Source organism: Pollachius pollachius (genome assembly GCF_949987615.1).
Source record: "Pollachius pollachius genome assembly, chromosome: 3".
Classification (NCBI taxonomy): Eukaryota; Metazoa; Chordata; class Actinopteri; order Gadiformes; family Gadidae; genus Pollachius; species Pollachius pollachius.
Window position 1 is genome coordinate 43,697,042 of NC_136936.1, and position 13,330 is coordinate 43,710,371.

Sequence of the window (13,330 nt, forward strand, 5' to 3'; positions counted from 1 at the left end):
GATGTTTTGCTGCAGCGGCACACATCCATTCAACCACCCTTTGCTTTTGAGAACATGAGTTCAACGCCAAGACGACCGCTAATGGGTAAATAGTGTGTTCCATCTTACATCGACAGAAAACACCTTTCTATGAACCGATGGGTCCGCTTTCAAGAGAGGGCTCGAGGTCAATATTGGAGAACTCTTGCTGAGCAGACAACTAGTGACCGACCCATTGCGCATAAGATTAGTGTGCAAAGAGTCTGTGAAAATAAGTATGATTTGATTTTTAAATTAATCTCAATTTGGATAATGTTACATGATCATAGGCAAATTGAGGATTTGCCATCGTTGGGATCCTCTGTGTACCCACTCCCACAGTTTCAAATCAAATCATCGGCTATCCTACAGATTATTATTCAGACACGAACACTAGACCACCAGTGTCCCGCCTTAACTACAAAACCAATGTTTGCATTTTGGGCTGCGTCTGTGTCACTTGTAAAAGGGAAAACAATGGAAACTTAATGGAGTGCTTCTTGGAGTAGTAATTTCTCTTTGCCATGCACCCAGGACAGTCTATTACATTAACTAGCTAGCAGTGTAGCCTTAAGGTACCACTTCTAAAGTACCTCCGCCAAGCAAATTGGCCTATGCTACCGACACTAGGTCTTGTGTCGGTAGCATGTGTTTAGGTATGTATTATTGTTCCATTTTGATCCTGCCAACAAACGTTGTGACTTTGCACCAGATGTGTTGTATTATTACGACTGGTGTTGTTTTTTGTCTTGTGCTATCATGTGAGTCAATGTAATGGCTTTTGAGTCTTTTGAATATTGACATACAAAGGAAGATATTGGAATTCGAGAACCGTAGGCTATTGTTTGCGCTCTCCTTCTGTCCTGTTTGCCAGATATAAAAAAAGAGCTGGGAGTTTTCTGGCATCTAACTTCATCTTTTAGCCGCCTACTTTCTTCAGGAGGATTCGTGGCGTTGACATGCAAAGCCAAAGTATCTCAAAGCATGGAACATTAAATAAAACGTTTCAGAAGCATGGGACTTTTGATGTGTTCAGTCAAACACATCAACCATGGATATGGTTCGGAAATTCTTCCAAGGAAGAAAGGAAATCAAATACAAAGGCACATTTAGTCTCACAACAGGTGAAGGGGTAAGGCAAAGCTTAACAAAGTTTTGAAGCTAGGAATAGACATAAAGGATATGATATTAAATAATTAATAAGGCAAGCCTTGAACGGCCACCGATTTAAACATAACTCTGTTATGGCTGTCTGGCCAAGAAAGAATAAGAAAAGAAGGTACCAACCAACACAGATCTTGAAGCTTAGTGGTGTCTCAAATATCTTGTGATACCTGAATTTCTAATGGTGTTATGTTTGACTATTTATCCACTTCCTTTGTACTTGTGCTCCCAGTGAAAAGCCTCATGCTGGCTTGAAAGTTTCTACTGCATGAAATGAGATCCAATATGTACAGGAGCGCAGCATCCTCCCTGTAATGACCCTCTGCCGTGAACATGTCTCAGTCCTCGGAGCAGTACTGGGTTGGTCTAGGGTGAGCTACCTGTTACGAAGCCTGGGGAAATGTTGCCGTTTGGTTGGCTTTGCAAGCACAAAGAATGTTATCTGATGAAACAATCAGGATAATCAAAGTGTTCAATTTGACTTTGTTCTGCTGATTTTCAATTTCTTTGATTTGTGTGGTCTTTTTTTTTTACTAGGAGGAAATTTTCAATATGTAATCGTTTCATAGAGACTATTGGAAGTCGTGGAAAATAGCACAAATTCAGTATGGATTGTATTATATACTGTAGATACAGTCATCTTTATTAGATAAGGGTTTGGATTGGGGCCACAGTATGACTCCTGCAAACTCCATCTCAGACATTAAAAGGCACACATATATTCCATGATTTTTCCATCTCCTATCTGATGGGCATCAACACCACACGGGGGAGCTAGGACGAGTCGGCTGTATACATTTTTTAAGCCTCTGTCCAGGCCTGATAAATTCACAGATGCCAGTCCAAGAACCACCTTTAGCAAGAAAATTTTCTATTCAAAGGGTTGGGTGGGGAGGGGGTCATCTTGCCATAGTCACAGAAGCAGAAGCTAATGATTATTTTGTTCCTAACCAAGATAGAAAGAGAGAAAGAGTGGCTAGCAGGAGCAGGCCTAACCCAGGCCTGATCCTGCTAGCCACTCTTTCTCTCTCCCACCATCTCTTCCTGTATGTGCTATGGAACTGAAAGATCTGCTATTCTGTTCATGGTGTTCCAAGTGCACTTGAAGAAGGACGCTGTGATCTTTCAGAGCCTCTGTAATGATAACATTCCAATTGGAGGTTAACAATGTCAGCCTCTCTCAAAACAGAGCTCCACAGACCCAGGCATGTTGCACATCTTTTGACTGATACAGGGCTTTCATTAGGACTTCAACACCAGGCCATGCAACACTAAGCCTGCGCATTATTGAAAAGGTATTCCAATCAGTAACCAAGGCAACATAATTAACTCTCTCATATTTGGAATTTCCAGCTCTGGGCAACATTTGTCAGTTAAGGGCCATGAAGGGTCGTGAAACCTTTTTTAGCTTTCGGAATGAGGTGGGAGTCCTCACAAACCCTTTCACAGAGCACATTCACACACCACTGGCTTATTCATGCATTAACGTCTCTGTCTCTGTGTGTGTGTGTGTGTGTGTGTGTGTGTGTGTGTGTGTGTGTGTGTGTGTGTGTGTGTGTGTGTGTGTGTGTGTGTGTGTGTTCCAAATATATACATACATCTAAATACATCATATATACATATTCAAAACGGCTCCAAATTGTTTTTTCTGAGCTATTACCATTGACAAATTACTTCACTGATGTCAACCTAACTGTGTCAGCGTATGCGTATTAGTGTGTGTGTATGCATGTGTGTTTGTTTGCGTGTGTGTACATCATGGGTGTGTTTGTGCACTTGCGCACCCAGCTACGCATACCACGGATTTCGGGGCAGAAAATTTGGAAGCAGCCCATCATGTCTGTATATATATTGTTTGTATTTTTCAGTAGACATGGTTTATGAAGCCAAGGTGTGCCTGCTTTTAATGCACATATTCTGCATGACTTCGACCCGCCAGCGGGGATAAATCAAGCCTTGTGTAGGCCAGCCGAGACGCCGACCGCGCGGGTTATTCTCATTCCCGACACATTTTACCCAGCTTACAAGCTACAGCGGTTATTCTAATTCCAAACCACCACCTCCATCACCATCCCCACGGTGAAGGAAAACACAAGATGTAGACATGGTTTTGTTTGGGCAGCGGCGCTCCACCGGCAGGCAGATCTGCTCGGAGAAGCCGCGCGGCTCGGGCTTATTACTTGATACGACGATGAACACATTTTAATTCTTTGAGGCTTTTGCTGTTGTCGTCGTCTTTGTTGTTGAGAGTAGCCATGTTAACACATGCAAGGTTTGTGACTAGGGATGAATAAGACAAATCCTTTGGCACAAAAATAGTATAATGTGTTCCAAAAATCTGTCTTTTAGTTGTCCTGGATCGTGTGCACAGGTATATGGGATAAAATAATGTGCCTGTTGGTCGAGGCAACAAACTGGCACAAAGTTCCCATTCACTTGAAATAATTCAAATACATTTGGACCAAATTAACTTTATTGAATATAGCGATTTTTAAACTACTCTGAAACACTCAATAAAAAACAGTTTCACTTGAGGATTCTCTGACCTGAAATACAACAAAAAAAATTGTGCATCCAGACTGTTTACACCTTTGACTGCTTTATGAGAGCTAAAATAACTGAGAACTTTTTTCCCCATTACCACAGAGACAACTGTAACATTATGTGGTGTAGATAGGAATACCTTTTCTATTAACTGCCTGCCTAGCCATCTGGAACAATACAGAAAGTGACAATACACAGAAAAATCTATATATGCAAAAAGAAGAACATAACTGGAGCTTGTTGCATTCAAATAGCAGCACATTTATGAGCAAGAAGCCTTGCTCATAAATGGAAGGAACTACTCCAATGCAGCATCTCAGTTTGGGCCACAGATTTGCCACATCAACACTTAAGCAACTAGCGGTGCCTTGGTCTCAAGGTGCTAAGCCTCTTCAACAGTCAGGCGGACAGATTAAACATGTGTCGTGTGTATTAAATGTTCTATTACAAATAAATGTGGCTGAAAGCAGCTGCCCCTGACACACTTTCACCCAGCTCACCCAGTATTGATCTCCTCGAATACATACAAACAGAAAGATTACATGCTGCATACTGTGAATCTACCGCATTATGGAGGCTGGTGCATAGTAAATAAAAGTATGTATAAAGACCCTCAAGTATGCGAGCTGAGCCCAGCTGTTGTGAATTGGGATGACCTTGAAAGTTAGTTCAGTACTTGTTGAATGGTTATTTTGTCCACCATAAGCATCATAGAAATCTGCATCAAAATTTAGTCACAAAGAAGCTACTGAGATAGATAGAGAGATATTATATATATATATATATATATATATATATATATATATATATATAAAAATATAAGTGAGGCGATTGTGGCAATAAATTGGCACAATGTTCACATTCAGTTGAAATAATTCAAATACATTTTGCCCAAATACAGTTTATTGAATGTAGCGATTTGAAACTACTTTGAAACACTCAACAAAGCCCACCATACATAATATACATTTTTATCCATCTATCATTTAAGATGAAAGAAGGAAACAAGGATCAAACAAATGCGGGTGGGTGGTTGCTGATCCTCCCTCATCTCCCCGATCGAATCTTCACATGCATTTCCGTTGGGTTTCTGGCTAGCCTTTGGATATTCCTACCTGCTCTCTGCAAATTACTAGGAAATAGATTCATTCTCCCTTCCGAAAAACAAAGTGAGGTAGAGTGGCTACCTGACATTTAGATAAAGCCCTCTGTCTGATACGGGTTATTCAATAATAGAGGTGGAAGGAAAGGGAGAAAGACTGTCACTGTTTGATTGTTCTGCCTGTTTGTCTTATCCATGCAGTTTTTGTTTCTTTCTCCAGATGTCCTCGGCTATTCTTTTCTTCCCCCTCATTATCCTTAATTGTGTTCCACCTGTGTCGATTTGCTAATTGTTTTTCAAGTGTATTTAAGAAGCCCACCAGTTTCCTTTGCCCTTTGTCTGATTGTAGCCTTGTTGCTGAAGCCCAGCCTAGTCAGTATATTATTAACCCTCTTAGTTTGATTACCTTTATGTTTGGTTAATCTGCCGGTTTCTCCTGCTTGTCGCTTTTGTTCCTGTAATTGTCTTTTAAAGATTAAGTGACTACCTTTTTGGTTTGAACCTTTTAAAGTTGAGTTTGAGACTGCTTTTAAGAATAAGACCTGATCCTTACGAAAACGTCACTGTATTGGTCTAAAGGGAGAAAACGGTCACATTAAAGTGTTCAGGAATACGTCTGGTATTCTTTTAACGCTATATAGCAGTTAATCCTTTCATACTTTTTATTTTACAGTCATGTCATGCCTCATATAATTCTTCTCCAGCTGCTGATTCCATATAGGAGGCTTGTCTGGATATGGATGACCCCCCTGGGGGTCACTTCCCCTGAAGGAACTGTGTAGTGACAGGTAAGCGTGTCGGGCTAATAAACATTCTGCAAATTATCCATCATCCTTTTTTTACTCCCAACAACAGAGCGTTGTGCTTGGTCTTCTATGTGCGACCGATTTACCCAATCCCTGTGTGAGGGCCTATGATCGGACCATGACGGCGCACCGTGTGGTGTGCTTATATATATATATATATATATCGTTTTATTTTATTTGCAAGTTGGGTGCTGTAATATTCATGTGATTGCTGGCTCATAATCTTTTTCACTTTTTTTTCATTTTGAGAACACATTTCTAACTAAGACATTAGACTCACAGTCATTAGTTTAATCTCAAGCTGCAGTCTTGCTTACAGAAGTCGTATGTATTTATACAGATCCTATACGTTGCGATCAGAACTATAAGACATACTAGGCCTACCAGGTTTAGTAGATATTATGCCACATGACAGAACGGCAGGAACGACAGAAAGTTTAGTTGATATTATTCCAACAAAACAACGGCTGTAGGGTTTTGCGTTTGAGGGGTTACACAAGAAAAGACCGTCATTGTCTAGGAGTAAGGTAGGAGATAAAAACAATGGCCAAACATGAACCTTTTTAATTATGTAATTATATGATGGAACAAATAACGAACCACGCAGTTGACAACCCCGCTTATGCCGATATTATAGCATATTTTGATTTGTAGGAAATTTCGTATATTGTTTTTTCAGACGGAACACGCACAATTATATCCGCGCTAATGAATAAATGTTGTACATGTTTCTTCACATGGCTGGGGTGTATCTGTGGGAAACTACCCTCCCGCTTCCCTACCCTGCCCCAGCTACTGATGACAAAAACAAAAATGGCAGAAGAAGAAATTACGCTAAACGCGGCCATAGTACTCAGACCTGCACTTTTTCTCAACGCAGCTCACCCACTCCCCCTTCTCCATACTGGGGTCACTCATTAGGCAGCTCTCTGGGGAGACTCATTAAAGAAACATCGCGGAGATCTAAACTTTTGTTCCCTTTGAGAGTTATCGCCGTTTGTCACAGCCAAATGTTTGGTTGTAGCTGGGGGGGGAGGGGGCCTCCCTGCCCATCCCTCTCCTTTTCCAATTCCATTCCATTCGTTCACTCCACAATGGGGCGTGCACGCATTACTCCACTGACTAGCACACCGACACTGATACCACATACTCAGCTATGTTGCTACACTGAAAGGTATCATCTGTCCTGCTGTGATCCTTTTTCTACATTTTTTTCTTTCACATTTTTCGAGAAAGTCACAGAGGGCGTCAGCGGAGGCCTTTCAGAATGTCCCTCCTGAAACCGAGCGAAAACAGGAGGATGCGCTAATGATGCGGTCACTCTGTCCAACACACAGGCACAAAGACACTGGCCCCTGCATTGGATCCTGGGAGACTGCTGCTTGCTTGGACTTGGAGGCACCGTGTTGGCCCAGGGGCCCTTGGCACATCCAGAGTAAAACAGGAGCTCCTTGAGTCCTCATTTCGAGGTTCTTTAACAAACCGGGCCATCGGCCCATCAAGCCACACCGCTCCCCCCCACCAGCGCCACCTTGACACAGGAGACAGCCGCTCTGGGCCGCTGAGGGTGGAGAGAAGTGGCGACAAGCTGAGAAAAAGTAATGATGTTTGTGACGAGCTGCAGTGTTGACTCAGGGTTCCTCTCTCCCTCCCTATCTCCGTCCCCTAGACTCTCACCAGTCAGGTCTTCAGACATGCACATGCACGTTGACGCACACATGCATCACGCACGCAAGCTCGCACACATATGGTCTCCTGACGCCAGAAAGACTTAAAGTACGGAAGTTATCTTTGACTGTTTGGCTCTCTTAACCCACTTTGCACATTGTACACACTTGATGCTCCCTCTATACACACACCCCACCAAACCCCACATCAACCAATTAATTCTCCTCTTACAACATAGTGTGTAGGTCCCCTGAGATTCACACTGTTTGCCTTCTTTCAGTCTATCTGCTTTGTGACAGCCGAGTCATTTTCTTGCCACTACCTGCGCCGACAGAGATTATCTCAATTTGATAGCAGACGCATATCTTTTGAGAACTATTGCAGGAACTCAATGCCTGTAAATAGGTCTTTAGAGACAGCCCTAGACTTATTTATTTATTTTCCACACTAAACTCAAACATTTACATAATTCGAGCAGTGACAAATGTCCCTTTCTTGGCGACTGTGAAGAGCTCAGACAAATGGGTTCCAGCAAAACAAATGTGAGCTGGCACCGTCTGGAAACAGCGACGGCCTTCAAGCCAAAAGAAAGGCCTGTCTTCATCTTTTATTATTGGGCTAATGCTATGTAGGGCAAGTGGAAAGGCCTTTTTCTGGAATGGTATATACCCCACAGCTAGGATTGCAACGCCTTACTCCTTGCATAACCTGCTCCCTAAAGACAAAGCTTATAGACGAAGAGGACTGCCGCGACCTCACCTCCGGGCTAGATACGGTTCTACTGTGGAGCGGAGACGGGCCATCGACAACGCTGTCCTACAACTCCCAACAACCCATTGGGCTGGGATGACTTTTTGGAGAGTTGCTCATTAGTGAGGCGTTAAGTTTGTTTGTGCAGCATCCAAGCCCACGTCGGGAGGTCACGCCGCCGCTTCAGGAAGACGGGCTAAAGGCCCCCCCCACGCCAGCCGCTGCCAAGGATCCTCCTCCGGCGTTTGGCCAGCCAACACATTTATATTTGCTTTCATGCTTTGCTTGTTCTGCAGACCTGACAAAAGGTTGAAATGCCATAAAACAATACAACAAAAACAACAACTACTGTAACGGCTCGGGAGAAGCGCAAAGGCAGGTGGACTTGCCCGCTGCTTGAAGTGCACATTGTACAGATATTACCGGCAATTTTTTTGGAAAACAATCGCAACACCTCCTTTCCCCCCCCCCCACCCCCCCCTCTGTATCCGGCCTTCCTCCTGAGGCGGTAGTCTCTTTTTTGTTGTGTTAATTGTCTCAAGCCTCTTTCTCCATTTCGTTTCAAAGGAGCCCTTGCCCCGTCTGCCTGTATTTCCTGACAACGGTATTCAGATGAGTTCTGCATTGCGGTGTGATTCATGTTTACTGACTAAAGCTGCAGTGTGACATCCACCATAATTGCTCTCCTCAACTCCCCTGGCGTCTGCTGGCACACTGCGCAGCTACGCTCCGTCCACGCAGGAAGTCCGTCGCCGAGAAAGACATTTCCAGAAATAAGTGGAAGTAATGCAGGGGGACTCTTTTGTTTTGGGGATGTTTATGTGTTCTATTGCTACTCAGCGGATTTCAATGTCACAGAAGGAAGCGAGAGCGGACGAGCCACATCCGCATGGCTTGCCATGAATGAAGAACTAATCAGTGCAGCAGCATGGAGCGTGTAAACAGTGCAGCCCAGGACGCCTACTCCCGCCTGTTTTAATCACCTTAAGCATCTCCCGACTCTTGTCCCGCGAAGACATGAATGAAGCCTATTTGAATGCTATTTTTACCTCCATCCCATCAGCTTAACGAGTGTCATCTTCTCATAAAAGACCACTACATAAACTTTTAATAGCCTAAGCCCCCACGAACCCAAGGAACCTACTAGCTGTAACTTTAAGATTCAGAGGTGACCCATTTACTTCCTTACGCATTGACAGAAGGCTTTGTTCTCAAAGCAAATATGTACATTTCAGTAAGAGTTACCCACGAAAAACGACCTTACAGTACAACACGACAAACCGCTCTCATTCACCCACAGCCCAAGAACGTGCAAATAGATGTTCTCTAAACTTGGAACAGGGGTTTTTTAGGGAGTGATGCAAGACAAGAAAGAAATAAAGCAAATATGACTGAAATAGGGAGTATATACTGGCACCGCTGGCTGAAGCAAGTCTAAGTGCACAATGCTATAGGTTAGGGCTTATGTAGTATAAGCTTGAGAAGAGAACGAAGCGTTCCATGAGGACCTGTTAGGTCTAACACCACATGAGACACAAACAAGAGGACATCCACCTGGACGTGAAGAAGATGCAGAAAATGCCGGGATGAACCTGAAACAAGTGGTCTCAAAAACGACATGTGGGATACCCTTCCTCAATGCAAAAGTTTTCTGTTTTTACAAGACGATGAAGAGGCTATTGTAGTTTTTACAAGGGAACGAGGTATAGAATACTGATAGTACGGCTGTTCAATTGGTGATCAAAATTCTAACAATTGTATTTTGGGTGGAAAATGTTCAATCGATTGAAAGATTGTTTGTTTATGAATATAATTTAATATACCAACCTAACCTCAATATGTGACACAAAGCAATATGACGTTGTTGCCAGGTTGGCTATAGCATATACTGTCATGATCCGCCCCTGGTTTTCCCATTCACCTGCCTGCCACCCTGATCACTCCCAATTAACCCAACCACCTTCACCTGTGTTTCCCCTATATCAGTCCTTTCCTCCCAAACATTCCCTGCCAGATTGTGTCTTGTGTTTCACAGTGCTTTCCCGCGATTCGAATCCTGACCTACCACCTATCCTGCCTGCTCCTGATCCCCGCCTGTCTGACTATTCTGCCGGTTCCTGATCCCCGCCTGTCTGACTATTCTGCCGGTTTCTGATCCCCGCCTGTCCGACTACCCTGCCTGCTCCTGATCCCCGCCTGTCTGACTATCCTGCCTGCCGATCCTGAATCCGAATAAACGATTGACACTGTTCCACGCTCTTCGCCCGTCTGTGCACTTGGGTTCAGCCAAACGCTCATGTTACATATACATCTGACATAATACAAACATTATACAATATCCCAAAACTGTCAAATATTTGCCCGATTCGCCCTATGCTTACACAGTGCATGCAACAATCTCCACGTTTGACTTCACGGTACCTGAACATACACAATATTTTCTATTTGTACCACATAGTCGACCCTTGCCTTGTCGCAATCATTTTATAGCATTCATTTGTGAAAGATTGAATTAGAGTAGAAATAGTAGGCATAATATCAATTAAACTGAGTAAGAGAGTGCAAGTATGGCTATCGTTCATCATCTACAATTTTTGAATTTTGTTGTATTTTTGTATTTGCATTTTATATATTGCAGGGTGTGTCATTGAGTAATGTGGATGGTTAAAAATGAATGCAGCACATAACATACAATCGCAGGAGGCTTCTTGATTATGTACGATCAATGCTAGATGGTCGGCCGATAGTTCTCCTATTAAATGCTTTGTTTTGAAGGAATACCTTATTTTTGGAACATGAGTTATCAACAGATTACTCGGTAGTACGGTACAGGTGGGGAACTTTGATTGTATAGAAGCAGAAGAACCTTTTGGCCTGGACTCACCTTTGTTTTAATAGCGGTCTGAGGAAGAGCCAGAATCGATGCATTCCCACTTCCAAGTATCCAGCCATGATATCCAACAATGAGACTGCACAGCAGGTTGGTACATCTTTTAATCTGTGAACGTGTTTTTTCCATTATTATGTGCATCAGTCTCAATAATTACCCCATTCCTCTTTTCATGCTCTTAGCACCCCTCTTATTACTATTCCCTTATGTCACGACTCTTGCCTCACTTGTTGACAGCCCATAGTGAGGATCTGCTGCTTACTTCGGATATCCTGTGACTTTGACTTCCTGTAAAAGCCTTGTTCCCCATGAACCCTACTATTGGGCTTTTATTGGAACCCTGCTCTCAAAGTCGTCCTTTTCTGGCGTTGACACGGTAGAGTGACATGACATATGCCAGATATTTTTGGATCTGATCCAATGTTCTTTCTTCAGACACACACCCCTGTCCGTCTGTCTTTTAAAGACCTTGGCATTGCTGCAAATGGTAAATAGCCACCATAACCAAACCCATTTGTTACTTCTAACCCTATTTTAAAGAGCCGCTGACATGTGTTGTAACCCTAGCACTAGCCATCGCTATAAAAGGTACACCGAATTATCCTTATCCAAGTTTAAAAAAATAGATGTTTGATAAATAGTGACTCACCCCAAATTCTGAAATATGAACATTTCTGAATTATAGATTATTATAGACAATTATATCCATGTCTATAATTGGATTTTAGACCCCTTTCACAGAGCTGTAACCATAGGACTAACACAGGTGTCGCTCATAACACTAATCATGGGGCTGCTGCCTTGTATGTAGCAGGCCATACAAACTATATAAGATAACAATCATTGACCATAGACCCACATCAGAGTTGTCATAGCAGGGTGCGGCAGCAGCAGTTTGCACGGACCATTAACATTGGGTGGGTAGGTACCCAATGAATACCCTAGCCCTGACACAATCATGGAGCAGACCCATATTTAGCATTGAGCGACACCTGTGTTTGTCATGCATTAGCACCATTCCTACCATGACGCCTCTGTGAAAGAGAATAAATGTTTATAATAAAACTATCCCCTACTGATAGAAGCCATCAAATACTCCATACATTATTTAGTAAGGCTGGAAACATAAACCCCGCAGCACTATAGGCTCATTTACGTAATTTCAAAAAACTTGGTTGCTGTATCTCCTCGATTCCTTAACAATTTGTTTCTGTTCTCTAGTATGGAAAACATTTAAATACAACTAAAAAAGGTGAATATTTCCCTCCCACTCTGACAGAGTGGGAGGGAAAGGCAGGTTCTCCACATTCTCTCGTAGTTTTAATTGAATGCTGGCGTGGCTGCATCGGTCCCCTTCTCTATAAGGATTTACTGCCATCTATTGGTACGCAGGGAAACAAGAAGCAGAAACCTGTGCTACCCTCGCCCATGTTCGCTTCATGTGCTTTGGCCATCATTCCGAATCGCACCAGGTCAGACAAAGGAACGAAGCATATGAATCCTGGTCTCAATGGTCAAATAAATGCACTCTCGTTGTGGCCACACAAACACTATAATATCGAGCATAGACATGCCCATTCATATATTGAAGGTATGTTCTACAATAACGGAATTGCTAAATGAATGGCCATTTCTCTCAGGATCTGTATTAGTAAACGATAAACATTTATAAACACTTCATGATGACTACCTTTAATTTGAGCACGATGTGGTGCGCCTTCAAATCTGCAATTATTTGTTGTTTGGGGTGGGATGTGATGGATAGGGGGCCAATCATCAAGCAGCACTTCTGGATAGACCAAAACCCAATAGTCATTGCAGGGGCTTTAGGGTAAAGCAGTGGCTTGAAACCTGGAGTCTGGACCTAGGCAGGAAGTGCACTGTGTCTGCCCAGTGCTCCTACGGACCAGTTCAAGCAGTGAATATCTTCTCCATTGAATGTCCAGGGACTGCATGTAGGCCACCATCTCTGTACCCTCTAAGGGACTGTGTGTAGACCACCATCTCTGTACCCTCTAAGGGGACTGCATATAGACCACCATCTCTGTACCCTCTAAGGGGACTGCATATAGACCACCATCTCTGTACCCTCTAAAGGGGACAGTGTGCATGTAAACCACTATCTCTGAACCCGCTAAAGGGGACAGTGTGTGTGTATAGCCCAATATCTTTGCACCTTAAGGGTACTATCTTTTTACCCTTAAGGGTACTGTGTGTAGACCACTATCTCTGTACCCTCTTAAAAGGGACTGTGTTGTGTAGACCACTTTCACTTCCCTCTGAAGACATTTAATATTCCACACATCTTCTCATGCAAGGAGCCTTGTCACCCAAAGCATCCCTAATGGAATTAACTTCCATTATTAGCCTGAGTTTGAAATTCTTCAG